The sequence below is a fragment of the Echinops telfairi genome, unplaced genomic scaffold, assembly GCF_000313985.2.
Source record: "Echinops telfairi isolate 266 unplaced genomic scaffold, ASM31398v2 ScPeMD7_5868;HRSCAF=6743_1, whole genome shotgun sequence".
Classification (NCBI taxonomy): Eukaryota; Metazoa; Chordata; class Mammalia; order Afrosoricida; family Tenrecidae; genus Echinops; species Echinops telfairi.
Window position 1 is genome coordinate 2,695,338 of NW_022109768.1, and position 5,475 is coordinate 2,700,812.

Genomic DNA, 5,475 nt, shown 5'->3' on the forward strand with positions numbered 1-5,475 from the left:
CAGGTAGAGCATTCTAACTGCAACGGGAGGTGAGCAAGTCTAAAACAGATTCCACTCTAAGGGCTACTACAAATCTCTGCAGCTCTACTACACTCTATCTATGAAAGGACTTCAAAAAGCTCATGGGAAATTGACACGATCTTCTAATTGTATTATCTATTAACTTTTTGAAGCTCCCTACCCACACCTTACGAATGCATTCTTCTAAAAGTTGAGTTGGCTTGTGGAAAAATCACTGAACAAAAATATGAGTTGAGTAGATACATACATTTATAAAGAAAAAAAGGAGTTTGCAGAAGCTCAAGCTAACACTCTTTTAAGATTGACCCAGTGATTTATGAAGCTAACACAAAAGGGTAAAGTAAGTCTCTATACAATCCAGAGAAGGCATCAGAGAACTCCTCCTTGGGTCCTGTCTGGAGTCATTGCTGAATCAAGGGGCTGGGGGTGGGGGGCAAGATTGCAGTCAAGGAAAGAAACTCTTTGGAACAACTCTCCCCTCGAGGATCGGCATGAGGTAGAATCAGCTTGGCAGTGTAAGTCAATGTACACTGTTTACTCTGTCTTTACCAGTTCCTCAGAAATCACAGCTGAGCTGCTTTTGCCAAATTATTGGTAATCTCTTACACCCCTCCTTCCAAGTGGGGGATGGGACTTGAAGCTAAAATTTTAACCATAAACTTCATTACCGACAAAGGCACACAAAAGCAACATAATCTCCTGATTGAAAGAGAGGAGTCAAATGAGTAGAAGATATAAGATGCAAAATTGGGCTCTTAAAGAAATGTTTTACATGGATCTTTGTGCAGAAAATATTAAGTGCTGTAATGAGCAGGTGCAAAAGTGAATTTAATCTGTTTTTGTCTTAAAGCAACTTTTAAACCATTAAAAATAAAAGAATACCTTTAAAGCATTAAAACAAACAGCTAGTGTTTTCTGCAGCAAACCAAAAGGTTAGTGGTGAAGATGGACCCAGAGGTGACGCAGAAGAAAATCGACTTAGGAAAAAAATAGCCATTGCAATCCCATGGAGTACAACTCCCCTTTGACAGACGTGGCGTTTCTATGATTTGGAATCAGCTTGACCGCCGCTAATTTAGGAGCCTTGCTGGCATAATGGGTCAGCAGTGGGCTGCTGCCTACAAGTGCAGCAGTTTGAAAGCACCAGTCCCTCCTCACGAGAGGAATGAGACCTCCTACTCCCATAAAGAGTTACAGTCTTATAGCACCAAACAGGCAGTTCTATCCTGTCTGGTTGGGTCACAAGGAGTCAGAATCCACTCAATGGGTCACAAGGAGTCAGAATCCACTCAATAGCAGTGAGTTTAGAGTTGGGATTAGGAATGTTGGTAAGTTGCTAAAGTTGTAGAATACAAAACAATAAATAAATACAAAATACTATATATATGTATAAAATAAGACCATAACAGATTGTGGAAGGGATCATCAATTTCCATATTCAAGTTGAGATTGAAGGTGAAGAAAATTGAAACAAGTCCTCAAGAGCCAAAACACCACCTTGGACATAGCCCATCTGAATTTAGAGACTGACTCAAGAAGAAATTTGATATATTGAACACTAATGACAAAAGACCAAGTAAGATTCAATGTGACATCAAGAACATCATATAAGAAAGCAGAAGGCTATTTAAAAGATAGAAAGAAAGGATCGAAGTGAATGTTAGGAGAAATTCAAGGAAGGGATGAGCCACCCAGAGAGCAGTATAGCACCTATGAAACACACAATATTCTTCTAGTTTTTTAATGCTTCCTCACTTGCCATCCCCCAGCCCACTATCATGACCTCAGTTTGACCTTACAAATCCGGCTAGACCAGAGCATGTGCATTGGCACAGATAAGAGCTCTTGGCACATGGAATCCAGCACAGATACACCCCTCAGGGACAGTAATGGGAGTAATGATACCATGAGGGGAGGGGGAACATGAGAGGGAGAAGGAGGAGAAAGGGGTACCAATTACAATGATTGACATATGACCCACTCCCCAGGGGACAAACAACAGAAATACGGGTGAAAGGAAGATAGCAGATAATGTAAGATATGAAAATAACCCTACTGTATAATTAATCAAGGGGTCAGGGGGGTGGGAGGGGAGGGCAGGAAGGGGAAAAAAAAGAGAAGCTGATACCAAGGACTCAAGTAGAAAGAAAGTGTTTTGAAAAGGATGATGGCAATAAATGCACAAATGTGCTTGATATGATTGATGCATGGATTGTTGTAAGAGCTGTACGAGCCCAATAAAATGATTTATAAAAAAAGAAGTAGAAATTCTGAAACTTGATCTAGGACACAGAGTAACTAAAACGAATGGAAGAAATTATAAGACAGGAAAGCTGAGGTGCAACATTCAAAGGGAGCTTGAAAAGACAAAGTAAAGTTTTATAAAATGTGCAACTATCTGGAAGTAGGAACACAGGGAGGAACACAGTCAGCGTATATCAAGCAAAAATAACTGAAGAAAAAATTCAAACTCCAAGTTGAAATATTGAAGGATCCTATGGAAAAACTCCACGTCTCTGCTAGTATATTGTGCTGTGATGGCTTGCCTGTTGCTTTGACTCTGGAAACGTTGTCACTAGTATTTCAAATACTAACAGGGTCACTTAAGGTGAAGGGGTTTCAGCAGTTTGTCCAGACTGGAAAAAAGACTATGGAAAGGGTATAGGCTGTGCACTTATGACAAAACATTGTCATCTACAGCAGTAGAAGATGAGCCCTTTCAGGTTGAAAGGCACTCAGAATCCCACTGAGGAAGAGCTACCTTCTGCAAGTACAATGTGCCATAAAAACGTGGAAAAGGTAAAGCATTGGGGACATATTGGCTAATGAGGCACAACTCAAAATGAGAAGAAACAGCCGTGAACATTTATTAATAATCAGTATGCGGAATGCACAACATATGAATCTAGGAAAACTAGAAGTCAAAAAAGTTAATGGAACACATAAAGATCAATATAGGCATTAGTGAACAAAAATTGACTAGTATTAGTGATTTTTGAATCATATGATTTATTATGACTAGAATGAAAAACTCATCAAAAAGTATATTTCAAGATAGACTTTGAAGTACAATGCTGTCTGCGCTAGGATAATATCTATATACATAAAAGGAAGTCCAGTTAACACAACTATTATTCAAATCAACACACCAAACACTGTGATAAAGAAATTGAAGAATGTCACCAACTTCTTCAGTCTAAAATTGATCAAACATGCAATCAAGGTGCATTTGTAACGATTGCCTATTGGAATGCAAAAATGGGGATCAGGAGTTGGAAAATGTGGCCTTCATCATAGAAACTAAGCTAGACATCAAATAACAGAATATTGCGAGACCAATGACTTCTTCAATACAAATACTTTTTTTCTCCCCAACAAAATAAAAGGAAATTGTATACATGGACCTCACCAAAAATCAAGTAGACTGCATCTGTGGGAAGGCATGATGGAGAGGTTTAATAGTATCAGTCAAAAGGAGGCTGGGGAAGTACTGTACAACATACCATCAACTGCTCATAAGTAAGTAAGTTCAAATGGAAGTGGAATAATTTTTTTAAAAATCTCTAAGAGCCAAACTATAACCTTGAGTATATCCCACCTGAATTTGAGACTACTTCAAGAATAAATTTGAGACTTTGAACATTAATGACAGGAAGAAAGGATCAAAGTGGATATCAGAAGAGAGTCTGAAACTTTCTTCTCCGCATAGAAGAGTTAAAGCATGTGGAATAATGATGAAGTAAAAGAGGTGAGTATAAAATTTCAATGTGCAGCCCCAGAAGTCAAAGTAGTTATAATGAAATGTGCAAAGATTTGGAGGTAGAAAACCCCAAAGGAGGAAAACAGTCAGCAAGCCTCAAGCTTCAATAACTTAAGAAAAAAAACCCTCAAGTTTCAATATTAAAGGATTCTATAAGCAAAATACTGACGATACAGGAAATACCAAAAGAGATGCAAGGAAAACGCAAATTCACTGTACCCAAAAGTTCTGGTCTATATACAACCAGAAGTCCAAGCTGTAACAAAGGCATTAGCTAAAACAATGTCTAAGGAATTGCTAGAATGCTATTTTCAACTTCCTCGTGTGCATGTGAAATTTGGACAATGAATAACAAAGAAGAATTGATGCATTTGAATTATGGTGTTAGTGAAAAATATTTTAAAAATCATGAACTTCCAAAAGAACAAACAAATCTGTCTTGGAAGAAGTACAGCTTTTTAGAGGTGGGAATGGTGACACTTAATCTCATGTGCTTTAGATATGTTTTCAGGAGAAACATCAAGATTGATAAAGTGGAAGGGCAGCAAAAAAGAGGAACATCTTCAAGGAGGTAGATTGGTACAGTGGCTGCAACAATGGGTTCCCAAACAACAATTGTGAGGATGGCACAAGACCAGGCAGTGTTTTGTTCTGTTGAACACAGGATTGCTATGAGTCAGAACCAACTAGAAGGCATCTAACAACAATATAGGAAACCAATAGAATGACACAGGAGCATCAAAAGAAGATAAAATAAGTACATCCACTGTACCACAAAGAATTTGTTGATGCTCAACTATTTCAAGAGGCATCATAGGATCAAGAACCAATAATACTGAAAGAATTCCAAGCTGCACTGGAGGCATTAGCCTAAAACAAGGTTCCGGGAATTGGAAATTATCTTTCAATTGGAATACCAATTGAAATCTTACAAGAGATTAATAGATATCAGCAAGCACTCACTGTTCCGGCCAGCTGACTGAAAGAGATTTGTATTTGTGTTCATTCCAAAGAAAGATGACCAACAGAATGTGCAAATTATAGAATAATAACATTATTATAACTTGCAAGTCATATTTTGCTGATGATAATTTAAAAGCATTAACAGAGAACTGCAGAAGAGAACAGGGAGAGAAAATTATCACTGCTCAAGTCAGAAGGCTATTGATTGAACACAGAGAATACCAAAAAGATGTTTACTTGGGTTTCATGGATTATGGAAGACATTTTACTCTATGTATCATAACAATCATGGGGAATACTTAAAAGAATGGGAATTCTACGACATTTCATTGTATTTATATAGAACCTATATCTAGACCTCATGCCAGTCTTTCAAACGAAACAGGGAATATTGAATGGCTTACAATAGGAAAGGTGTGTGTGTTAGGGGTGTATCCTTTCACCATACCTACTCGATCTGTATGCTGAGCAAATAACCCAAGAAGCTGGTCTATATTAAGAATTCAGCATTGGGATTGGTAGAAATCTCATTAACAGCCTGCAAATATGCAGATGATAACCTTGATTACTGAGAAAGAGGAGGATTTGTGGCATTTTCTGAAGAAGAATAAAACCTACAGCTTTAGCCTTCAATATAGATTTCAATCAATGAAATACTTTAATATAACTGGACCATAGACAACATAGTGTTAAAGGGGGTGTGTTCGTCTGGGTACTTTAGAGAAACAAAT

The 5,475-nt window shown here is 37.8% G+C and overlaps 1 non-coding gene across 1 annotated transcript; it reads left to right on the plus strand.

The window, feature by feature from the left end:
* The first annotated feature begins 308 nt into the window (after positions 1-308).
* LOC115871562 lies at positions 309-430 on the plus strand. Its single transcript, XR_004047358.1, has one exon. It is a non-coding gene; the product is annotated as a small nucleolar RNA SNORA26 (small nucleolar RNA).
* The last annotated feature ends 5,045 nt before the right edge of the window (positions 431-5,475 follow it).